Source organism: Pinus tabuliformis, chromosome 3_2 (assembly GCF_031772625.1).
Source record: "Pinus tabuliformis cultivar Carrire ecotype Pingquan chromosome 3_2, CPIR1, whole genome shotgun sequence".
Taxonomy (NCBI): Eukaryota; Viridiplantae; Streptophyta; class Pinopsida; order Pinales; family Pinaceae; genus Pinus; species Pinus tabuliformis.
Genome location: NC_142302.1, coordinates 535,758,712 through 535,785,826, shown reverse-complemented (window position 1 = coordinate 535,785,826; position 27,115 = coordinate 535,758,712).

Below are 27,115 nucleotides of genomic sequence, written 5' to 3'. Positions count from 1 at the left end.
AGAATTTGAAGAAACATTTTCTCCAGCAGTCAGACTTGAATCCATAAGAATGTTTCTTGCATTGTAAAGTTTTTGACATTTCAAAGTTTATCAAATGGATGTAAAATCTTCTTTCTTTAATGGAGATCTAGAAGAAGAAGTATATATTGAACAACCCAAAGGATTCATTTTGGGGAATGATGAAAATCTTGTTTGAAAACTCAAAAAGGCTTTATATGGGTTAAAACAAGCTCCATTGGCATGGTATTATCGTCTTGATAAATATCTTCAACAACAAGGTTTCACAAAAGGATCTGCAGATAGTAACTTGTACATAAAAATTGAGGATGATAAACTTCTAATTATTGTTGTTTATGTTGATGATATCATCTTTGGCAGTAATGAAGAATTTATGAGTCAAAAACTTGCTTCTGTTATGAAGCAAGAATTTGAAATGTATTTACTTGGGGAACTAACCTATTTTCTTGGTCTACAAGTGCAACAAGACAAAGATGGCATCTTTCTCTCACAAAAAAATTATCTCAAGAAAATTCTAAAGAAGTATGGGATGGAAGATTACAAACCTATATGTACTCCAGACCAAATATCATGCATGCATTTGGGATTATTGGATGTTTCCAAGCAAATCCAAAGGAATCACATCTTCAAGAAGTAAAGAGAATATTCAAATATCTCCAAGGAACCAAAGACTTTGGTCTATGGTATCCTAGAGATGTAGATCCTACCCTTCATGCATACACAGATGCGGATTGGGCTGGAAATGTTGATGACTAGAAAAGCATTAGTGGAGGTGCATTTTACGTGGGGCCTCAATTGGTATCTTCTTTCAGCAAAAAACAAAGTTCCATGGCCTTATCTACAATGGAAGCAGAATATGTGGCTGTTGCATCTTGTTGCACACAACTTCTCTAGATGATGCAAACATTACAAGATATAGAAATTAAATGTTCTCTGCCCATCTCCATCTTATGTGATAATACAAGTGTAATTAGTATTTCTAAAAATCCATTATGCACTCCAAGACCAAGAATATTTCTATTAAGTATCACTTTCTATGAGAACAAGTGCTTGAGAAAAATATTAAATTGGAGTATGTTCCCTCCAAAGAATAAATTGTTGATATATTTACTAAAACTCTTCCCAGAGAAGCATTTGAATATCTCATATAGAAACTGGGAGTTGTCTTTGCCTCTTTTTTTGTTGATATAGTATGCTCAGTCTACAGGTGAAAATTCAGAAGGTTTCTTTCTATACTCGAGTTTCATGAAGTATAGTCACGTATGTACATGAGTTTCTTTGCAGACAATCGCGTTTGTTTTTCTCTGATAGAAAAACAGTGGGACAAACTCAATATGATCCTCTGACATGCTACTAATAGTTATGATTTGATTTTTATTTGTTTGGTGTTGATGGGTACAGTCTACTGATATGGTATTGAGTTATGTTATTGTCATTGATATTTATCTTATTGATGAATATGCTTTGATGAATGTGTTGTTGACAATGAACAAGTAGCATAGGTTCAGCGGGAGAATTATCCTTGTAGAGTATAATGCATTATGGTTATTGAATTATGCTACTATCAAGATCTTTTGGTCTCATTTATTAATCTCAAATATGTCATTTGATGTAAAGGTCATGTGGAGACATATGATGTAATAAGTGTCATATTTAGTCATGTATGGACTTTTGAGGTCATTTCAAATATGTAATCTCACTTGGTTGGGTGGTAATGTCAAAAATGTAATCCCACTTGGCTGGGTGGTTGAGTCAAATATGCATCCCCACTTGGTTAGGTGGTTGAGTCAAATATGTATCCCCACTTGGTTGGGTGACTGATGTAAGTCTGAGTCCTTGGTGATAGGAAGATCATACTTAGTTGAGTTATAGAGTCATGTTCTTCATTTTGAAAATCTTCTCGAAGATTCCTCATGTGCATAGGGGGAGCATGGACATTATAGTGAAAATTAGATCTAAAGGGGGAGATTTGGTCCACCCTTTACCCTTGCTTTCAAAGGGGGAGAGTATCTTGTTTTTTATTTGATATATCTAACAGGTTTCTATAGGTTGATAGGATCAACACCAACATGGTTTCCATCAACCTCAAAGGGGGAGATTGTTGGCATTATGATGCATGTGTTGTCCTTGATGGCAACTCAATTATAAAAGAACAAGTATATGGTAACTAGATGACTCCATAGGTCAGTTCAGAGATGACCAAGTGATGGAACATAATAACATAATTATGGGACAAAGGTTTTACAAATCAGAATCAAAATTTTGATACATGTGAATATTTGAATATCTATATGCGGGTTCGTCAAGGCCAAGTCGCTTATACACAGAAGTTTAAAGAATAAAAGGCGCGTAAATTTTCCATACCATGGTATTATTAATACCAAGGGTACTTACCATGGTATTTCCATGTGGTATTGAGCCCAAAAATGGTTGTTTTGGCCCCGTCTAAGAAAACCATTGGCTGGAGTATGTTTTTGACTCGTGGTATTGAAAAAGGATAAACTATATAAGGAGGTGACTATCAAATTTCTAAGTGTCCATGTGAAAGGTTTTTTGATGAATACTTCAATCCCAAGTATATTTGCATTATAAGGGCCATATTTGACATATAGATCTAAAATAATTATGCACTGATGAATACAATGATGGATCGGGATGATGAGACCTGAAATGAGTTTCCATTGTATGATATGCTCATGTATTGACTAGATCTAAGTATTGATGCATATTTTTATCTCTGAATATTATGATCTGGGTCTTTCTGAGGTTTTGAAGAGCTACACAATTTTATGTCAAAATTTGCAGATCTATACACAAGTTGGTCTCGGTGAAGTCGTGTATACATGCAGGTTCATTTCTTCAAAGTCACATATATAAAGGAAGGGTTTATGTTCGTAAATGACTTATCGACCTTATCAATGTTGCTGTATCTCTGCTATCTATCAATGATGTCTTCATGTTGATATGGATTGAGTGATAATGTCTGAAGTAGAACAAATTGAATGATCAAGTTGAATTTGGTTACATATTGATTAGTTGAATAGATTTTTGATGCTGCTAACTGTATGAGGGTTCTATAAGCTAACAAAATATTTCAGAATAACTCTAGTCAACTCTAAGTCTGATTCATAATTTCAATTTTTTTAGTATATTGAGATTTGTACGTGGGTTTCTCTACCAAACAACTTGTATACTCACAGGTTACCTTAAGTGAAGTAGTATATACATTTTGGCATATGAATGATTGGGCTTGTAGTTGATTCTGTGTCTTGATGCAATATTCTAAGTTCAGTTCTATGTTCTGGTTATAGTGATCTTATTGTTCTATTTGAATTAAGTTGGTATTTACTTCAGTTGATCTACAAGTTGTGATGTATTAAAGCAAGTGGATATAGTGTGAAAATTTATGAAACGTGGTCCACGGATGTTGCTTGGAGTTGGACCCTTTAGTGAGGAAGTCTAAGCTTCCTTCCAGTAGTAGTTGCTAATCAAATCAGGGGGTTGGAGTTCCCTTTTAGTAGGAGTTGGAGAATGAGTGATGGTTGTAGCCTTCAGTAGGTGGGTGACTACTTATTGGCATGAGTCTGCACTAGTACGAGAATGTAAGAAGTTTTTGAATTTAATAAGTTTGAAGGCTAAGATGACAATAGTGGCGATTTTCTCCCACATTGGGTTTCCACCTTAAATCCTGGTGTTCATGTGTGTTTCTTATGTGTGATACTTTATTCTGTTCTTACTGCGCCTACTTACTAATTATCAAATGTCTTGTAAATCTCTTACACTCTGGTTTAAGTTTAATAGATAAATAATTAGTTGTTTAATTTACAAGTTTACTAAGCATAAGCTAGTTTCTTTTACAACAGTTGTGTATGTATGCAATTTGGGTTTAATAAATTCATGTATATGTTTGAGAAAAGAAAACCATCTTAATAATCTTGATATGGATCACAGAAGCCTAAAATCAACAAAAAAAATTATTATTGTGAGTTTTTGAAATACTAATTCACCCCCCCCTCCCCCTCTCAGTATTTTTCCCAACAATTGTGCGCAAACAAGGTTTGTTGGCAAATCTCGCGAACATAAAAGTCATTGTGAACTTGCCAGCACCGAAAACAATGAGACAACTGCACACAACACTTGGACACACTGGCTATTATAGAGATTTCATGAAGGGGTATGCATAGATAACTGTGCCAATGGAGAAGTTATTGAAGAAAGATGTCACTTTTAAATGGGACGAAGAATGTCATAAGAGTCTAGATATATTGAAGGAGAAGATGGTAACTACGCCGATCTTAGTTTTTCCAAACTGGAATAAGTAATTTCATGTACATGTCGATGGATCTTGCATAGCACTCGGTATAGTGTTGGCATAGCTAGGAGCAGGCGAAGTTGATCATCCCATAGCTTTTGCAAACAGAAAATTGTCCAAGGCGGAAAAGAAATATACTACAACAGAAAGAGATGGGTTATCTATTGTTTACGCATTAGATAAGTTTAGGAGATACTTGTTGGGATCACATTTCAAGATGTCCACTGATCATTCCATGCTAAAATATTTGGTGAATAAGCCTTTTTTAGGAGGAAAAATCTGTCGACGGTGGTTTTTGTTCCAGGGGTACAATTTTGAGGTTGTAGTCAAGCCAAGAAGATTGAATGTCAAGCCCGATCATTTGTCGAGATTGGAAACAGGAGAAGAACCCACCAGTATCGAAGATAACCTGCCAGCGTGTAGTTGTTCGCAATTAGGGTGACGATATTATTCAGTTTCTGGCCACATGAATGGCACCCGCGGAATACAATACATAACAGAAGAAGGAATTGGTGGTAAAAGTAGATGATTTCACATTGATTGCAGGGCACTTGTTTAAAATGGGACCGGTTGAAATACTACAAAGATACGTCCCAAAATATGAAAGGCGGAGTATTCTAGCAGAAGCTCATCGAGGACTTGTAGGCGGACATTATGTAGGAAAGGCCACTATGCAGAAAACCTTGAGAGTTGGGCTATGGTGGCCCACATTACATAAGGATGCAAAAGATTTTTATCGATCATGTGATATATTTCAAAGAATAGGTAGGCCATCTAAAAGAGACAAAATTCCATTAAATGGATAGGTGACATTGCAAGCATTTGACAAATGGGATATTGACTTTGTTGGACCTATTAATCTACCATGAAAGAAGACAGGCGCAAGATACATAATCACTACAACTAATTATTTGATGAGGTGGGTTGAGGCACAACTAGTGAAGGATTGTAGTGCAAATATCGCCGCAAATTTCATTTTTGAATACATTTTTTCCATATTTGGGTGTCTAAATATATTAATGATTGATTAAGGATCACATTTTTTGAATCAGACTATTGAGACGCTAACTGAAGAGTTTCGAGTACACCATTTATCCGAATTTAAATAGGAACACAACAAATTATAGATATAACAATAAATATAGAGATGCATCAGAAATTACACTTCATTTCATTAATATTAGATACTGAAATATGCTTACAAATAGAATGGAAATAAGACTAGCTCGGGCGATGGTAGCTTATATCTAAGAAGAGATGTGGTGGCTACATACCTATAAAATATTTTATAAGGAGGCCTAAGGACCTATTTATTTTTGAGAAACAATGGAAAACCCCAAAAATCCAAAAAAATAACCCTAGGAGATGAAACACCAAACTATGGGCCCCATTGAGGTAAATTGGTACATCAATTTCTCGGGGTCGTAACTTTTGCATACGATATCTATTTGATGCACATGATACCTCATTAGAAAGATATATCCGAGGACTAAAACCGATGATAGCAAACATCAAGTTGAATAGTAATATTATTCACCCATGATTTTCCAAAAAACGTCGTTTAAGGCCTCAAAACGACTCCGGATGTTCAGGACATGAAAAACTACAAAAAATAGTAAATTGTGCTACAATAAAGGAAACTGAAAAAATGAAAGAAACAATGGTGGGGGTCCAAGTGGAATAGGTGGGTGGACACCAATATCCACTTGGATCATTCCTCGCCCCTTAGGAAGCAATGCTCCCCATTGCGTTGAGTTCCTCCGTGAGATGAGGAAACTTCTGTTGAACTTGGTCCCTGGTGAGCCACTTGCCCTAGTGAAGACATTGGCTCGCTTGGACAACTCGATATAGTTGGATCCTTTGTTGTCGAGTGTTCTTGATCTGTGTGTCTATGATGTGATCAATTGTGGCTTGTTCCATGTAGTTTGGATTTAACTCTATAGTTGTGAACTATTCTACAATGTCTGATGTGTCCAACAATGGTGGGAAGTATAGTCAAAGGTGGTACACATTGAACACAGGGTGCAGGCCAAGGAATGTGGGAATGTTGAGCTCAAATTCATTGTATCCCACAGCCTTGGTAATGGTGTAAGTATTATATTGGAGTGGTTTGAGTTTCCGATAGGCTCTAGTAAGGCATTCCTGCTTGCAAATGAAACCAGACTTTGTCGCCCACCTGAAACTTGCGTGGCACCTAATGTTGATCTTGTTGATGCTTGTACTTGGCATTTGGTTTCTCAATAATGTTGTGGAACTACTGGCAGATGTGTTGGATGCATTTAATAAATCTAGTCACTTTATCAGCCTTAAACAATACATGTACAGATTCGGTTTGCGTAGTCACATGAGGCATGGAAACATCAATCAGACATAATGGTTGAAATCGAGACCCACTTGAAAGGGACTATGACCAGTTGAGTTATGGAGAGATATATTATAATTATGCTTCACATATGGAAGACTCTCATCCCAGGTTCGAGGATTCTTGTAGTTGTACATGTGGAGTATGTGCATTGTCATCCTATTGATGACCTTCATCTAGCCATCAGTTTGAGAATGGAAGGCAGTCAATTTTGTGACCTTGGTGTCCAATTGTGTCTAGAGGATTGACTTGAATGTGCTTAGGAACCTTCTATCCCAATATGATATAATGGTCTACGGGATCCCAAATGTACCCATACTTGTTCAAATAAGAGTTTTGTAGTATCCTCTATTGTGATACTCTTCTTACAGGCCACCAATATAGCCATCTTAGAAAATCTGTCCACAACCACAAATACACAGTCGTTACCATGCATGGTAGAAAGGAGGCCTAAAATATAGTCCAAGGAGATGGATTCCCACAGTTGGCTGGGAGTAGGTAGAGGAGTGTACATGACTTGATTCTTGATGGTTGTCTTGGAGATGGTGCAGGCAGTGCAGGATATGACATATTTCCCAGCATCTAGTCAGAGTTTGGGCCAATAAAAGTACTTTTGTAATACAACCATAGTTTTATCCATACTGAAGTGTCCTGATACCCAACTATAGTGCACCTCCCAAGTCAGCTTGGCATGCTTGCTTGAAGGAACACAAATGTGGCCCAAGTAGCATAATAATGCGTCCTGGAGTTGGAAATTAGGAACTTATTTTTGATATACTAGCATTTGGTATGTGGAGGTGAAATCTAGCTCATTTTTGTATAGTTACAACCATACAGAGGTTTCTTGACCACAAGAGGTGAGAACAGTAGTCAGTGTTGCAACTGGGGGTCAACTGAGATAGTCTTCAACATGATTGGTGCTTCCCTTTTTGTATTTAATGTTCAACTGGAATTGTTGAAGATATGTAGACCATTTCTTATGGCGATCGTTCTACAACTTCCCCTACATCTGCATAAAATGAAGAAGTCACTGATCGGTGTGGATCACTGTCTCCTTCCCCAGAATGTAGTTCTTCCACTATCAACAAGACTGCACGATGGAATACATATATTTATCATAGGTGGGATAGTTTCGAATTGTATCAAAAAGTGTCTCACTATGATAGTCCAATGGATACTCGTGTTTGGTGAGGACTGCACCAATAGCATAGTCTGAGCCATCTATCTTGATTTCAAATGGTTGTTGTAGGTCTGGCAGTGTGAGTAGCATAATCTGAGGTGTCTATCTTGATTTCAAATGGCTGCTGCAGGTCTGGCAGTGTGAGTACCGCTGCAGATTAGAGGCAGTGATTCAACTCAATGAACACCTTCTGTTGGGACTCTAACCAAGAGAAATTTGATTTCATCCCACCCTTAGTAATCTGACTCAACGACCAAGTGATATGAGAGAATCCAAACACAAACCACTGATAAACATTTTCAAGGCCAAAAAGCTACGAAGCTCTGTTAGAGTGGTCGAGCCTGGCCAATCTTGACTAACTTGGATCTTGGTCAGGTACACATGAATGCCATGCTAATCTATCATGTAACCCAAGTATTAGACTTGGTTCATGCGAGAGATGCATTTATCCATCTTGGCACACAGTTTGTGCTGTAGAAGGGTTTGAAGGACCTACCGAATGTGTGGTAAGTGTTCTCCCCAACTCTTGCTGAATATGAGGATGTCATCCAGATAAAGCACCTTGAATGAGTTGGTGAAGGGCTGAAAGATGTCATCCATTAGCCTCATAAAAGTGGCAGGGGAGTTTTTCAACCCGAAGGGCATAACCAACCATTCAAAAATTCCTTTCTTGGATTTAAAGGTTGTCTTCCATATATCCGTGGGCTCAATTGGTACCTGGTGATAACTAGACTTCAGATCGATCTTGCTAAAATACTTGGCCACCTTGAGTTGGCCCAAAGGGTCATTAATTCATGGGATTGGATACCTATTCCTGACAGTGATTTTGTTTAGTGCCCAATAAATGATGCAAATCCTCCAAGTCCCATCCTTCTTCTGTACAAGTACAATCAGGCTCCCACAAGGTGAGAAACTTCGTTGGATGTGCCCTTTTTGGAGTAACTCTTGGATTTTCCATTTGATCTCTTTGTTTTCTAGAATGGAGTGACAATATATCAAGCCTGTTGACAACATAAGTCACATTCTGATACTATATTGTAAAGTATCCACATTTTGAGGAGAAGAGTGTGAGTAGCACAGGTTGTTAATAGTCAAATGGGCTTTTGGGCAAGTCAAATCCCCTTATTTTGTAAAGGGATGAGTTGTCTTAAGCTCTGCCAATGGTTCACAAACCATGGTAATGTAATGTAAACACTATAAAAGGGAGTCATTAAGGAGTTAAAATAAGTAAGTTCAATGTTATTAATGATGCTTAGAGTCTTAATTGTTCTTTTATATATTTAGGAAAAGGGGAAGGCTCATGTGGTTATGTGCACGGAGACTTTGGTAAGTCCGTAGCTGAGAGCATGGGCCCCTACAGCTCTGTGCATAGCGTTAGAATAGTATATCTATTGAAGATCTGGAATAATAAAGAGTATTTGATCAATTTGGTATTTGAATTGTATACTTATGTGTTTTCTACATTTATTCTCAGTTGAATTCCATTTATCTATAAGATTGTCTTAATTACGCTGCGAAGATCTTACAGATAAATGGAATTCAACTGAGCATAAATACATAAAACAAATAAGTATACAGTTCAGACACAAAATTACTTCAAATACTCTTTGTTATTCTAGATCTTCAATACATATAATGTTATGACCCTGTGCACATAGTTGTAGGGGACCACGCACTCAACTACGGACTTACCAAGGCCTCCACACACACAATAGTAGGAGCCTTCCCCTTTGCCCAAATACAGAAAATAACAATTCAGATTCGAAGAATCATTCATAACATTGATATTATGTCTTTTAACAACTTAATGACTCCCTTTTATAATGCTTAAATTACATTACCATGGTCTCGAGCTTAATACAACTCATCCCTTTACAAATTAAGGGGATTTGACTTTCCTTAAAGCCCCTTTGACTCTTAACAATATGCACTAATCACACTCCACTGTTGGCTAATATGGGCCTGACCCAGGTTCGGAAGAATTATTTAGCCAAGAAAATCCCACAGCTACCGGCCCTTTCGGAAACAATCCATAGAGTGCAGACTAAGGTCTCACCTGAGGTAGCAGGGGAGGGTACTGGAACCAGGTTTTTGCACCCTTGGGATATCTAGATGTGTTATAGACATATTTGGGCACTACAACCCCAAACTCATATGTCCATAAACTAGGGACTCCCTAAGTCTCTAAAAATGTTGCTTCATACCCTAAAGGATCATGGTCAACTGATTACATCATTTCCCAGAAGTTCCACCTGAAAAACTACTCAGAACTGGCCAAAACTGGACCATACAGGCTGCTCCATGGGCAAAGTGTGATGCATACTAACTGCCTAACTGGCCAGGTGTGATGCATACTCAAATGGCCTTCTGTGGGGTGCGATGAGCGAGAATAGACAAATGGTAGAGACAGTTTGCAAGGTGGATGATCATGGAATCTTCCAGAAACTTCTCCTATGAAACTTGCCTCTCTGAATTCACCCAGGGATGAGTAAGAGATCAATGAAATCTCCAAGTCGAACCAAGAACTATCAGTGGAATGACACTAATAAAAAACCCAGAGCTGACTCACACCCTTGCAAGACATCTATAAATGGATCCCTCATCTAAGAGATCTAGAGGCTGGAATTTTGTATTTTGTAAGGAAGTGTTGTTGGTTTGTTGGTAAGAAGAGACATTACATTGTTGGGTGGTTTGCTTGTTCATGAGGTGAATAGGGCTTCTACAACTGGGAGGATGATGCTGGATCAGAAAAATGGGTTGTAATCCTCTTTTACATTATTATCAATAAAGTTCTTTGAGTTTTCCTCCATATAATCTTGTATTTGTGAATCTTATTGTTTATGAATGAAATTGTATGGTCAATGTGTTTCTGATTCTGCATTGTTTATGATGTTTTAGATAGAGATGCTTTGATAGTTCACTATTACTTTGACTCTACAGGTACTCTTTGAAGTAGGACAAGTAGGAGAGGAGTGGCAAATTCTATCAAGGAAAGGAGAAATCAAGCTAGGATCAAAGCAAAAGATCCAGGTTGGTCCTTTTTTCTTCTCTTCCATCTATCACACTTAAAGGAACTCTTGAAAAGCTTTCATTGTTTGTTTCTAAGATAGCTACCCATCTTAGTGTGACTAGCTATTTGAATCGACACTAGTTTTCCATGTAACAGGATGTGGTCTGGAGGTATCGCGCACCGCTCTGTAGCCTCACGTTGCTCTATATTCACGTAGATCCAGACCCAGAATGATTTTAACTTTCTATGATCGCGCTGTTTACAGATCTAATCTATTTGATGAAGTATTGTAACTCAGATCTACTTAGAAGGGTCTTTAAGCAAACATTTAATAGATTTAACCAGTTCGCGCACTTAGAATAAACTTAGATTCACATATATCTATAACATAAGCATATGTGCATAGATTAAATAGTTATATCAACCATTCATACAGTCAAATTTACGATAACTCAGATTGTAACACAAAATTTGTAGAAGAAACTTATCTTTATTTCCACTTATCACCAATACATCCAAATCCACACTGCGCACTCAGCTGCAAGGGTCCGCGCACACAATTGCAGACTCTTCTAGGCCCCTGCACACACAGCTATAGAGCCTCTATCCACTACCCAAACCCCCAACTCAGACTTATAGATGCTTTCAGAGTGCTTCGCTCAAAAACCCATTACATTTTAGATCAAAAGCCATACAACAAAACTTAGCTTCCTCTACCATAGAGCCTCGCTCTATTTATACCTTTCCATGGACCATGACCCATGGGTGGGCCGACTCAACTTACATTTCTTTACATTATTTTTGGGCGGACTACCCTTTGACTTTAACTTATTACAAATCATGCTCCGTGCATTATGCAGATTCTTTACCCTATCCTTATCCAAACTTCAGGCTTTGTGCCCCATGAGCGTTGTGCAGGGCTTTTTCTACCCAACAGTCCCCCAACACAATCATCGTGACTCGTCTCGAGTCACTCAGCTAGTTCGGCCAACTTTGTGCAAAGATCGGTTAGCAGCCTTTGTGCGTCGCTTGCGCTGGCATCAAACTATTCCGTCATTCACTGCATCCGTTCCACGTGTCGTGCTGACACCTCAGTCCCTGTCTCTGCTGTCTCCATAGCGGCATACTCGCCCTACATGTGGGCTACCTTGTGCTCTATGGTGGTTGAAACTGCAAATGCCTCATCCAGCCACGGCTAGAGGTGGGCTTTAATCAGCACTTCCTTTTGTCTGGCGGCATCAGCTTGGATTTTCAAGTCTTGAGCCTCCTGTATCTTGGCCAAATGTTGTGTAATACCAACAGTTTGCGTGGTTCCTATGATCTGATCATAAGCTTGCTAGAGCTCCCGGGCCTCAGTTTCTAATCAGCAAAGTGTTGGATCCTCCTAAAGGGAGGTGAGCATAACAATCGACTGTGTTAGCATCTCAATACATTCCTCCATTGAACATGTGAGCATCATGCAACCCAAAGTAATAATGTTCCTGTGTTGCTCTAGGATCTCTGGTGGTGTCGATGGTGGAACCTGTAGTTTTAAGTCTGTGATCTACAAGTTGAGCTCGAGCTGGATCTGTGCAGCCTCCTCCTTTGTGTGTTGGAACCCAATAGCCAATTTATGGATTTGTGTCTCAATAGGTAATTCTGCCACAATCTCTAGCTCATGGGCACTTGAGCAGGCTTCCACTACTACCTTCTCCACCTGTTGCTTCTATGTAACTGCTTCGTCCTGTTGGAGGCACAGTTGTTTGATATTAATTTTCTATTCTTGGATTACTTGTTCACTACGCCCGGCCCTGGCACGGAGGTCCATTGTGGCGCTGTCCTGGAGTTGTTGCAAAATTTCACGTAGTAGAGTAGCCATGTTTAGTCCCAACCCTTTAAGTTGTCCTAGCATAGCTCGGTCCTCTGCATCTGTGGTGATCAATGCTCCTACTGGAATCGTGATGGAATGAGCCATTTGGGCCTTCAACAATGGTTCAACAGCTGTCATACCAGGAACCCCCTGAGTAGCGTTGGTGCCTATTGGTGCGATCCTTGTTCCAAGTTCCTATAGCTGCACACGGAGTTCCCCCAACACAATCTTCTGCTTTGATGTGGCCTCATCGACTGTATCCTGAGGGGCATCCCAAACAGTGTTTTCTATGTCATTTAGGTCCCCCTCGGTTAAGGTGGTCACTCCGCTATCCATTTTGGACGCCTTTGCCTTCTTTTGTGGCTTCGGTCATTCTGGTTGTGTTGGCTGCTTCAAAGTCAAATTCACACCAGTTGTTGGTGGCTCGTCCGCGGTCTTCTCAGTGGGAGGCCTTTGACTGCTTTTGGCCGTTGTCGACGTAGCCCCTCGTGGTGGTGTCTTTCCTGCTGCCGCGAGCTGTTATAGACATATTTGGGCACATCAACCCAAAACTTATATGTTGATAAAATAGGGCTCATCAACCCCTAAAAGAGTTGTTTCATACCCTAAAAGAGCTTAGTCATCGCATTACATCATTCCCCAAAAGTTCCACCTGAGAAACCATCCAGAAATGGCCTAAACTGAACCATAGTAACTGCTCCACTGGCAAAGTGCGATGCATACTGAGTGGTACACTGTCAGGGTGTGATGCAAACTGTTTGGGCCTTCTATAGGGTGTGATGGGTGAGGATTGACAAATGTCCGAGACAGTTTTCTAGGTGGTTTCTCATGGAATCTTCTAGAAACTTCTCCTATGCCACTTGCCTCTCTGAATTCGCCCAGGGATGAGTAAGAGATCCAAGAAATCTCCAAGTGGAACCAAATGTAACAAATGGAATGAAACTAATCAAACCCCATGGATGACTCACACCCTTGCACATATCTATAAATGGATCCCTCATCCAAGAGATCCAGGGGCTGGAATGTTGTGAATTACAAGGAAGTGCTGATAGTTTGTAATTGAGGAAAGAGCATTTTATTGTTGGTGTGATCTTGCTATTTCATGAGGTGAAGAGGGATTGAAGCTGTGAGTATAATGCTAGATCAGACAACTTGGTTTTAATTCTACCTTCTATTAATAAAGTTCTTCAAGTTTTCTTCCATATGATTGTGAAATTATGAATGTTATCATTTGTGAATGTTATCATTTATTCATTATATATCTGATTCTGTAATGTTTATGTTGTAATAGATCATGATGCTTGGACGGTTCTCTGTTGCTGTACTTGTGCAGGTACTCTCTAAGCATGTTAAGTACGGGGAGGAGTTGCGGGTTCTGTCAAAGGGGAGAGAGATCAAGAAAGGGATTAAGCGGAAGTTCCAGGTTGGTTCCTTTATCTTTCCCTTATCCATTACACATAGAAGAAATTTTTGAATTGCTTTAAACTATTCTTTCTAGGGTAGCTGCCAAACCTAGGGGTTTAGTCGTTCGACAAGACACTATTTTTCCCAAAAACACCAGCACCGCCTCCCGAGCTGCCTGAACCTCCGCGGTGAGTTGTTCATTTCGATTTAGCTTCCTCCTTTTGCTGCTAGATAGCAACCTTGTTGCGCTCTACTGCCTTTGGTCCGCGCCATGCCGGTGACCAGGTATCCACAACCCCGTCGACAACGTCATCAATGGAAATAAAGCAAAGTGAGGTCCATGCCTGTGCCAGGTCCTTGCATGCCCTGATGTAGATATGATGCATGTCTACTTTAAACTCGGTAATATGCTTCATGCTTTCATAGATCCCATTGGACAGGCGGGGTAACTCATTAATCCATTGGTGCACAGTCGCATCCATCAGTATCCAAAAAAGATTGTTGTTTTGAATTCATCGCGTGTCCCTTGTCACCTAGAGGGAAGCATATCTAGCGGCTTCCGGCCACACCGGGTCCAAGACAGGAAACTAGCTATCTTCTGGTAGGTCAGTAGGGACCAACATAATGGGTAGGAGTAGCCACTCATAATTGAAGGTCTTGCCCTCCTCCTAAACCTCTCGACAGTTGGTTAGAAATTCTTCACAAAGGAACTGTGACCAATTGAACCGTACTCCTGCTGCACATTCCTCAGCGAGTGTAATGAATACTACTAGAACCTCAGTGCCACGACATTTCCTCATTATTTTCTCGGCCAACAACTGAGTGGCGACATGGATCGCGATATCTGAAATGATATCAATGATGTACCCTCACTGCCCCTTTGCTAGCTTATACTTCTTTTTCAGGTTCTTGATCATTGCGACATCGCCACTTGTATCACCAATTTCCCGGGGATCTCTTCCATCATAGGGAAGGTGCGAAACCCAATGAACAAGTTTAGCTGTGATGTGGACGAGTTTGCTGACCCATAATATTTCCTCATGAACCAAACAGAGAAACTACTTTATGACCAACATCATGATAGGGGGCAGAAGAAAGTGAGGAATAGACAAGAGATAGAGAAACCCAGCTTTGTCCACCTTCTGCAGCCACTCCTTTGGCTATAACATTGTCACCGTCCCTTCTACACTCTGCTCCATCAGTGCATTAGTCGCCAGGTGGGGAAATTTTACTGTATCTGCAAGGTCCCAGTCTTTGAATTTCATTGTCGCAATTCAGCCAACCACCGATCTTTCCAACAAGTCTGCTTTTGGAAGAGTGAGGGTAATGAGTATAGTGTTGACTTCATCTAGGTTTGTAGCTACCTTCGCCTTCCCCTTGCTTGGGGACACATACTTGGGTCATCGCATTGGCTGGATGGGATCCTCCTTAGGGTTTACTTCTTCGACATATGTGGGAGAACCTTCTGCTTCCTCTTCGCTTTCAATTGTGACAATTTTACCCTTTTCCTGCATTGTGAACTTGCTAAAGTGCAGGTTTCGCGGCGACCTTCTTACTAGTTCTGGAACCTGAGGGTCCTTCTTGGTCTTCAACGTCCGGGGTGATTTAGGGAGCTCGACTACTTACGGCGTGGCTTCCTATGGACTATCTGTGGTAGGGTTTTTTTATTTGAGGATTGCTTCCTGGTAATGTTTTGGCAATGCCTGAAACCACAAAATTTCTTCGAGTTGCTTGTCACTGATATTGCGCTTGCATCGTGTTAGCCTCCTATGCCAATAGGTTTCATTTTTCATGATTGGCAGGGAAAATTCCAAATATGTTCTACTTTGATGATGCAAAGATCCCATATTTCTGTGGAAGAACATGTCTGTATATAGTTTGGATAGTGTCCTACTTCTGTATGGGTGATCCAACAGCCTAATCTGGATCATGCCATGTTTAAATTGATGTTGTAGAATAGAGAAAGAGAATCTTTCCAAACTGTCTAATCTTGCCAGATTAGTAGATTAGGTAGAGAATAAAGGTTCCCAACTGCTTAATCTGGGACCTTGGAAGTGATAAGGGTAGTTGTAGATAAAAACTCAAAAGGAAAAGAAAAGAAAAAGAAAAGAGCAACTGAGGGTTTGCAAGTCTAAATGCACCCTCCTTGAAGTAATAAAAAATGCTAGGCACTAAGATGGGTAGGTAGAAAGGGGTTGCAGAAGCTTGTTTTCATTTATATTTCTAGCCTTGACAGAAAGCATATATTGGCAAGAGAAGGTTCACCTGTTTCAACATTTCGGTAACAGCACAGTGAAGCATGTCTAACTCCCCAATCATTCCCCACAAAACTTCTTTCTAACATTCCCTAAAGATCCAATGGGATTTCCTCATTGAGTACTAATATCACCTTTTGATTATGGCAACATCAAGCCAAGGTGTTGATTCCTATTACACAAGAAAGACACATTTCCTGTGTAAAACCCTTGATCATTTTCATCTGCTTCTGCACCTAAGTTTACTCATTAGACTTAGTATTCAGTTCCTCTCTCTCATCTAAAATCCATATTAACCCCTGGTTTTACTATTTAGCTCCCCAATTTTCCCCTTTTCCCTATTATTATACCATTTTTGTGCAAAAATCCCATAAAATATATATCCCCCCCTCAGGCAATATAGCCTTAATACTCTAAAAGGCGAAGGCGTGATAAAGTCGGGCGCTAATGCAAATGTGCATGCATAGGTTATTTTGGGGGATTAAATCAACATCTGGTTGATCTAATAGCCCTAGCGCACTTTATAAACCTGTATATAGTTTACCCGCTGGTCCCTAAAACTTCATAAAACCCACAAATTCGGTTTATCCAAAGTTTACCCCGGCGCGATTTTCCACAAATAATAATTGTTTATTAGACGGGCCCCGCCGTATCACTCTGCCATCTCCGCGTCCCGTCGTCCGTCGGATCCGGGCCCTCCCATCCGATGGTCCTCGGCAATTTCGGACCGCCCCCGATCGCCGTCCTTTAACGCCCGAAAAGTGTCAGAGGATGACGTAGGGCCTGAGGCGCGTGTCAATTTCTTGTTGGATCGGGCGGCTTCCGACACAAACTGGGCCTGTACCAAAAGCGGTCCGATAAAACTGCTTACCACCATTGCCTTTCTGCCTTACGTCATCCCTGCGTCACCACCACGTCATTGCCGTATCAGCGTCGCGTCAGCTTCCATTCTGCAATTGTTCTGACCTGTCCACCATGTCGCTCGTCCACGTCGACCCAATCACTAGTTGACATGTCATTCCTCTGTACCTGACCGAACCAATGACATCATGCTGATGTCATCCATCAAAAGGCGCCAGAAACCAATTTTTCCATATTATCGCACAAAAATCATATTTTTTCCCATTTTTCACTAAACGGGCACTGTGTAACTTGCATGCCGTTTATGTCGTCCTCCGCCAACCTCAAGAAATTCATCCCCGAGCTGCTGCCGCCGAGGATTTGCAATTATCAGCAACCCCCAAGCCACGGAAAAATCAGGTATTTACCATTACCTCTGCGCACCTGATTTTCAATCACCTACTGTTAAAAGCTTAAATAACCACCGAATTCCCCTGCGACTGTAAATGCAAACCAAGGTCATTCAAAGGGAAATTCCTAAGCCTCAATCCATCCAATTCCCGCACTCATTGCTGTCTCGCTAAACTCAGACTCCATAGCGAGCATTTCTCGCCTTGCGGAAGAACCACAACTACACAATTTTACCTCTCTAAGCAGCATTTTACCTCTGTTTCACCCATATTAGCCCTTTTCTCTCTGCAAATTACCTTATCCATCGAAATTCACTGCTCTGTGTTACCTTTGTTCAAAATTCAAGTACAATTCAACTCCAAGTAACAACTAAGCCATGGAGACCCCTGTGGCCTTGAACATTACTCCCCTGAGTGCCCCACAGAGGAACCTGGACTGGCTGGCCCTTGCTGACCGGGATCATCAAATTAAAGAGACAGTTGAGATAACTACCAAATATCACATACACACTGTTTGTGAGCTGAAGGATAAATACATGAGTGGTGCTGATGACATAGGTATCTGGGAGTCTAATTTGCCCATTTATTACCTACCTCAAGTCAATGTGTTCCCAGACCTCATCCATCAGTGTTGTGAACACTATGAACCCTCACAAAGAGCAGTTTTGGGTCCATCTGGGAATATTTTATTCCACATCACTCCTCAATCCATAAATCAGATGCTGAACTTTAAACCAACTAAACCTCTGGTCCCCCTTTCTATGAATTTTCTGCTCCAAGAAGCTGCCAAGTTGCCCAGCTCAGAGGTCACAAAGATTGGCCAGTTGTTCATGAAGCCAGAATATCAGCCCTGGCAACCTTCTCCTTATCTACATGTCTGGTTCAATGATACAGGGAGACTGCTAGTGGACATGATATCCTGCATTATGGGATTCCATACCAGTGAGTTTGTGGATGATACAACCTTGGTGATCTTATCCATGTTCACTCTAGGGCAGCCTCCTGCTCCTCAGTATGATTATGCCACATTCATTGCTAACAAGATTCATGAGCAATTCATGAATTTGGAGAGGGAAAGGGTATTCAAGTACACCTCCTATATCTATCACTTAATGTTATATTTTCAGCCTGATAGTTTCCCTGTCTCCTTGAGAAAGCTAGACGCAAAAGGAAACAGGAGGTCAGTGGTATTTTGGTCATCAGTTTGTCACCATATCTCTTGCTCCCCATACAGCTATTGTGAGTTCATTGATTTGTTCATCTATCCGGCCTTGTCTCTGCTACAGAGTTCTCCTCCTCCTAGACTCACCGACGATATGCAGAAGATCCTCCAGCTTTCAAAGAATTATAGCATTGGACATTGGTACTTCTACCAAGACCACACAGTAATTAGAATATATGGCTGTGAGCTAGCCCCTTACAGACTGCCAAAGTATGTCCCCATGAGACTTTTTGCATTAGATTATTTCTGGCAATTTGGAAATGCAGACATGATTCATTTTCATAGCAGAAATAAGAAAGCACAGCTGAAAATCAAACACCAACTGGGCCCATTCATTTTCAACAAAAGAGAGGAAGCATGGCAAGAAGCAGATAAAATTCTAAAGAGCTTCCAGCTGCAAACAAGCTTCCTTTGGTCACCATATGACCCCAATCATTTTATAAGTCTTAGAAGAGTCAGATACAAACTTGCCAACTATGACCATGTTAGAATCCCACACATTGAAAAATATGCAAATCAGTTAGAATGGAAGGAGGGCACCCTAGTGGAGGCATGTTCTAGGGAAGAAATGGCACAGAAAGAAATGAAGCAGTTAGAAAAATCAGTTGACTTAGAATTTTTTGGATAGGTTTGCTCCCCAGTGCTCAAGCATATTGGAGTAGCTGCTTCCTCTTCTACTACTCCCCAGCAATCTGCCTGAGCCACTACTCAAGCAGCAACTACAGTTAAAGGAAAAGAGATGCAACAAGAGGAGCCACTCTCCAATATAGAGCAACAAGCAGAACAACAAGAAGAGATGGCTGAGGCACCTTCAAATACAGAGCAACAAACTCAGGAAAAAGTCCCTCCTAGTCAGGAGGTAACAGTGGAAACCTCGGTGCTGCAAACTCCAGCTAATGAAGAAAGAACCAGGAAGAGAGATAGGCAGGAGGAAACTCCTCTCACTACTTCAACAGATCAGCAAGGTGAGAAAAGACAAAGGCTGAATCCCTTTTCTGAGGAGGAGATGCCTGAAAGACCCACTGATACCATGCTCCCTCCCAACATTGAAACATCAGCCAGTTCCTTTCAGCAGGAACAAGAAATACAGCATGGAGGAGAGGTTAGTTCATCAGGACAGCAGACAAGGTCCGAATCTAGCATCAAGAAGCAGTTTATAGAGATTAAAGCAAGAAATGATCCAATCAAAATCCAACTCTATAACCAGCTGCTCAAGACGGCGCCAACCAATCAAGAAAGGCTTATGTTGGCCTATGATATCCAAGAGGGAAAAATGACTCTTAGTCATTTTAGGCCCACCGTGCTGCAGCCCCAGTCAGCTGCCGACTATATTAGCACTAACCTAGAGGTCTTTTCCAAGGACATCCATCCCATGGATCAGATAGAACTGCACAAACAAACAGGGGAGATGGTTTATGCCACATTGGCTAATAAGACTCTATTGTCACATAGATTGCAAAACTCCCTGAATAACACTACTGCTCAATTGGAGCTAGAGAAAGCTTCCTCTCAAGCCAAGGATAACAGAATCAGGTCCTTGGAAGAAATTATCATAGAACTGGGGCATGATCCAAATGACCCAAAGGGAGTGCAAGCATTAATGAAGAAGAAAGATGAGGACATAGCAGCTTTGAAGAAGCTAGTTAAGCTACCACCAACCCTTCACCCTCAGACTGAAGATGTTGCCCAGCAAAGAAGAGATGAAGATGTGACGGCCATGTTGGTGGCCTTGCACAAAAGGCTAGTGGAGATAGAGGGTGCCTTGGAGGTGGCCCTAAAGAAAAAGGAAGGAGAACAGGTGTCTCAGCCACCTCAGCAAGTTATAAATCTTGAGGATGCTCCTCAAGTAATAATTCCTCCCCCAGAAAGGACATCAGAAGCAGGCCCTTCAGCACCAGCACCAGATGTGGCAGCACCAGAGCAGGCACCCAGCCTTGACATGCAGAATATGAGGAAGGAACTGGAGGCTCTTGAGGCACAAATGGCAGAACTAAAGGTAGCAAAAGAAAAATTGGCTACACTGGAAGAGAAATATGATAAATCAAAGCAGAATGTGGCTGAAAGGACAAGAGAAATAAGAACCCTAGAAAAGAAGATAAAGGAGCTGGAAAATGAATTAACCATGAACAAAACTATAGCTGATGTGAAGAAAATTCTATGGGCTAAAATTGGCCAAACTATTACAGACCAATGGTAGTCCATTGAAATAGTTCATGAGCAAATGAATCTTCTGGGCAGAGCTCAAGCTGAAAATCAAAGAGCCAGGGCACCTTTAGGGAGTATGCCCGAAATAGCCAACATAATGATAAATGTCCTTAACAATCAGACTGGCCTTCAGCTCACAGGAATGGGCATTAGAGACAGGACTGACACTATTCTGCTGATAAAAAGGGTGCTTACCCTGAGAAGTTATGTCCAGACATTGGAGAGAAAGTGTCAAGAAATACAAGCAGAAGTGAATGAATTTATTGCAAAAATCACAGTTTTGCATAACAGGGGCCTCCCCAGTTTGGTGACTAGTGCAAGAAGATTGTTATCACATGAACATTATGCCAAAAGGGTCAACACCTTTGCCACAAATCAAATAACAGCATCTGCAAGTGCTCCAGAGCAAGCAGGGCCCCCATCTGGGCAGGATCTTTATGATAAGCTGGAAAATCTATTTTTTATTGAGCATGAGATCAGGCACCTTTTTGCAGTTCCTCCAAATTATTAAAAATACACTGAAGCTGATGAAATTCTAATCAAAATGCAGAGGCACCAATTGCCCATTGATGACTGGTGGAGGAGTATGATAGAAACTTTACTTTGATAAATTAATTTGGGCCTAAAGTCAGCATTTTCAAATGACTCATGTATCAAATCTACTTAAAGCCAACAGTGGAAGACAGCTAGATGAAAAGGACAGTGTCTGGGTATAGCTGGATAATGCAATTGATGTGTCCAACGCAGCAACACCATGACAGGGCAGCATAAACGCAAGAATTCTCAAAATCAATGCAAAGGTGCTCAGCCGTCCCAAGACGCTCCAAAAGTCAAAAGATCTCTGACAGGACTGACTAGTTGTAATCAATCTGCTTTAATAGCAATAACTATTGTATCCGCTAGTTTTGAGAGTTGGTAGAGGAAGTTATGAGTCAATGACTCATTTTGAGATATTTTGTAAAGATAATTTTGTATATATATGCCCCGCTTAGTTAATTTGGGGGTTGTTTTTTATTTGTTCTGGAGAACTCGGCTGTATATTCTGAGAAGCATAATACAAGAAGCTACTGGTTTTCTCAACTTGGCTATGCTTGGACGTGTTGTGATGGGATTGTTAGCTGTCGCAGAACTCTCGTGTTTTTCTCATGATACAATAAGTGTTTTCCTAACTGTCTCTATGTTTTATATGTTTACATAACTCATCTATGCTATATGTTTGATAATCTTAGTAGGAAGGAAAATGAATAGTTCAGGATTTGTCCAGTAAGACACCCTAAACTCAATCATTCCTGCTAACTATGTTTTCTTCAAGATTAGCTATAAATATGGAATTCTTAAATGCTCCTGTTTACTCTAATTTTATGGTAAATTCTATTCGAGAATTCTCTTTTTCTCTTGAATAAGATTCAGCCTTTTATGTTCTGTATCACCAAGAAAGAAATCTTAGTTGCCTTTCATGGTGTGATTCTATACTCTTTCTTCTTAAATCAAAGGTTTGTATCATGAATACCCATCTGGCTCTGCAGAAACATTCTTCTTATCACAGGCACTAAGTAATAATCAGTCATGGACTCCATTTGCCCAATGGAATAAACCCTCTTTGATCATTGCAAGCCCTTCTTCAAGACAACAGATGGCAACCAAAATTCAAACAAAATTTTATACCTCATAACTAGCCTAAAGTCCTAAAAAACTAAGCTAAATCAAAAGAGAGAGCCCTCTCTGATTGCAAGTAGGTTAGAACCTGTAATCCAAAGTTGGTTTGTGGTTACCTCGGCCGTATTCCCTTGGGAGTCAAAGGGAACAACCTGAGTGTTAACATAATTGGTGACTCCACTGGGGAACTGAACTAATTTCCTAACCACTGCCTCGTTCACAATACTTCCTACAAAATTTCAAAGAGGTCAGGAAACTTAGAAGTTGGCTCCCAAGAAGAAGACACGCTACACCAGATCTAATCTAGATCCAAATCCATCACCTGTATTTGAAAATCCAAACCTGATTTCGAGGACTCTTAGGAAACAAGAAAAGGAAGAAACTAGTCCAGATTCAAGCCCTGAAGTAGGATTTCAGAGTAGCATTCCTACACCTGCTAAAGTCTCCCTTTATCCTCATATCACAACTTCACAGTCTCCCGGTTCTACATCTACTTCACATAGCGCTTGTTCAACTCCCCCACCAACTACACACACCCCTCTCATCCATTTCCCTCCACTTGTTCCGTTTGTTCCTGTTGTTCCAGTTATCTCAACAAACATGGCTAACAGGTATGCCCCTTTACAGTTACCAGCAAATCTAGGGGCTATGCCTCAGGATTACCAGACCAAAATCTCATATTTTGATGGTACTAGTTCCTATCCAGCCCTGCAACATACCAAAAAGATGCAGGACTACTTTGAAAATTATGAGATAGATGATGATGGGGTTAGAATGAAGATTTTTGCTCAAAGTTTGATAGGAGATGTAAGGTCCTGGTTTAGGTCTCTTCCAGCAAATTCTATTGCTAATCCAGAAGCCCTCTACCAAACTTTCCTAAACAGATGGGAAAAGAAGAAAGACCCCCTTCACATATTGCCTGAGTACAATTCTATTAAAACAGGTCCTCAAGAAACTGTCTTGGATTATTGTGCTAGATTTAATAATGTATACAACGCCATACCCCAGAATCTGAGGCCTCCACCTGATCTGGCATTATACACCTTTCCTGATGGGTTTCATTAAGATATGGCATACCAATTAAGAGAAAGAGCTCCCCAAACTTTAGCTGAGATGCAAGATATAGCAGTCAGTGTGGAAGCCAACCTAATAGCCAAGAGAAATAGGGCAAGGACTGAGAGAAAGACCACCTTCAAAGAAGAGCCTTCAGGCTGGGATCAGAAACTAGATGCAATAATCACCGGTATGCATAGGCTTGGAGATAAAGTAGAATCAGTTGAAAGAAAATCATCATGGGAGGGATCACAAAATAATGTTGTCAGAAATCCTGGCTTTAGAAGAAACCAAAACCCAAATGCTGGAAGGGCCAGCCCAAAACAAGACATAAGACCTCCTTTCCAAGAAAACTATGCTGAAGCATCCACCTCTAGTGAACAGATAGATGATACTCACATTAATTTGATGGGTCTAAATAATGAACAACAGGTTTTTCTAAGTCAAGAAGATCAGGAAGATGATGAGGTTGATCAGTTCCAAACCAAATCTGGTGAGTCGTTTGACTTCAAGAAGGGCTATGACACTGCTGTTTTTGAAGTTCATAAACAATACAAGCTAAGAAGCAGGACCATAAATGTGCCACAACCTGTAAAAACAAAAGATAATCAACAGCCCAAGATGTTAAAGGAGAAGGTCACTTTCACAGAACCAATTGACAAAACCAACTCTATTACAAATGAAGTAACAGTGGAGGATGTAACTGAAATACACCCCCCAAGTCAACAGCAACTGGTAACATCTCCTTTAGAGCATAATCAAAGTAATAGTCCTCAAAAGGTTAGTAAGAAAGATAAACCCCAAGATAAAACTGAAAGCCAGGAGGGTGCCCCTGGAAAGTCAGTTGACAAAGAAAAAGCTGCTAACCATAATGCCAAGACCCAATCTGACAAACCTTTTGACCTAGAAGCTAAAATTGGTAAGTTGAAGATAGCCATCCCTCTTTCAAAGCTGGCTAAGCATGACATTTACAAGCAGCAAATCAAAAAATCCCTCCAATTAACTCAGAATAAAGACGTTTTCAATGTGCTGGATGATACACCAGAGGTAATTTTTGGCCCAGAAGTTGATGGGAAAACAATAAGCACAGGAGTTTTACCCTTCTATGTTAGTTTGCACATTCATGACAAGATACTACACAATGCAATGTTTGACTCGGGCGCCTCACATAATCTTATGCCTAAATCTGTAATGGAGAGACTAAACCTAGACATCACAAGGCCATATAAGGACCTATTCTCATTTGATTCCAGCCAAGTCAAATTCCTGGGCCTAATCAAAGATTTGTGTGTTTCCCTTGTCCAGTATGCAAATAAAACTATTCTAATGGATGTGGTGGTAGCTAATATCCCACCTAAATATGGAATGTTGTTATCAAGATCATGGGAAGCCAAGCTCCAAGGGTCCCTACAATTAGACATGTCTTATGCAACTATCTCTGTCTTTGGGAAACCAAAGAGGCTATATAGAGAGACACTCATGAAATATATGGTGAGCAGTGAAGAAAAACCTCAAAATTTTCCCATCTATGCAGTCCATTCTGATATGGATTCCTTCATTCTGTTCAATGATAACACATGTCCTACAGCTGATAACAAACCTTTCACTCTGGAACAAAACATGCATACAAATGAGCAATCAGCTACCCAAGGTCTTGAAATTAGGCAATCAATTGATCAAACTGTTCTAGAAAACAAATCAGATGAAAAACAAGACCTCCAACTCCTGATTCCAAGTCCTAATGAGTCTCCTAATTCTGCTCTAAATCAAGAAATCCTTTGGTTTCTTGAGTTCGATGGATCAGTTAACAAGTTAGGGGCAGGAGTAGGAGTGTGGATCCACAATAAACAAAACAATCATGTAGAGGGTCAAGCTTATAGGTTAAATTTCAGATGTACTAATAATATGGCAGAATATGAAGCTCTCTTATTAGGCCTCAAACTGATCAAATCCTTACAGGCAACAAAAGTGTCAATCTTGGGAGATTCAGACCTCATTATCCAACAAATGAAAGGCAATTTCATCACCAATGACAAAAGGCTAAGGTCTTACAGAACTACTGCTTTTGAAATACTTAATGTCTTTACTGAATTTCAACTGACCAAAATATCTAGAAGCCACAACCTTCATGCACACAGTGTAGCTACTTTTGCTAGTACTTGTAAATTACCCTTTGAACCCAACCATTGTTTTACAGCTGAGATAAAACACAGACCTTCCATCCCAAACAATATCAAAGACTGGCAAGTATTTGAAGATGATACACAGATAAATAACTTTTTAACTCTGCAACAAGAGTTTTCGGGCCTAAATGTTGATACTGATGCTATAGAAGACTCCCAACCACAGAGCAACCAAGGTCAGAGAACTATATTAGTCAAAACAGCAAATCAAATACTTCACCCAACATCCTTTGATAATAAGAATGTACAAGAGCTTAAACAAATCAATCTTGATGAAATAGCTGGAGCAGAGGCTGAAGTCATACAACTGAAGGACAATTTTTTACCCACAGGCCTGACCCCTTTGGAAGACATTTTTGATTCAAATTATATTCCTAGGAAACCAAAGATGTAGCCCCTAAATGCTGTCATTGAAGAGTGCAACATTGGAACAATTGAAAATCCCAAGATAATAAAACTATCAAAGTCTTTGCCCCCTGATCAGAAGCCCAAGTATGTTGACCTCTTTAAAGAGTTTCAAGATGTATTTGCATGGAGTTATGAGGATTTAAAATCCTATGATACTTCAGTCATTCAACACACTATTCCTCTCAAACCAAATCAAAAGCCTTTCAAGCAGAAATTAAGGAGAATTAATCCTATACTTCTCCCTTCAATTGAGAAAGAGGTGCAAAAAATGTTTGAAGCAGGTATCATAGCACCCATCAGATTTTCAGAATGGATATCCAATCTTGTTCCTACAAGGAAGAAAACTGGTGAGATTAGGCTTTGTGTTGACCTTAGAAACTTGAATCAAGTTTCCCTCAAGGACAATTATCCCTTACCCAAAATGGATCACATTCTTCAAAGAGTGGTGGGGGCTTCTAGAATCTCATTACTTGATGGATTTTCAAGTTTTAATCAAATCTTGGTCCATCCTGATGATCAGGATAAAACAGCATTCACAACCCCATGGGGAACGTTTAAATATGTCAAAATGCCTTTTGGACTGAAAAATGCAGGAGCTACTTTTCAAAGAGCCATGGATATTGCCTTTGCCAAGGAGATTCATGACTTCTTAGTTGTTTATCTTGATGACCTCACTCCTTTTTCTAAATCTGACCAAGAACACCTTAGACACCTGAGGCAAATGTTTCTGACATGTAGGAAATATGGT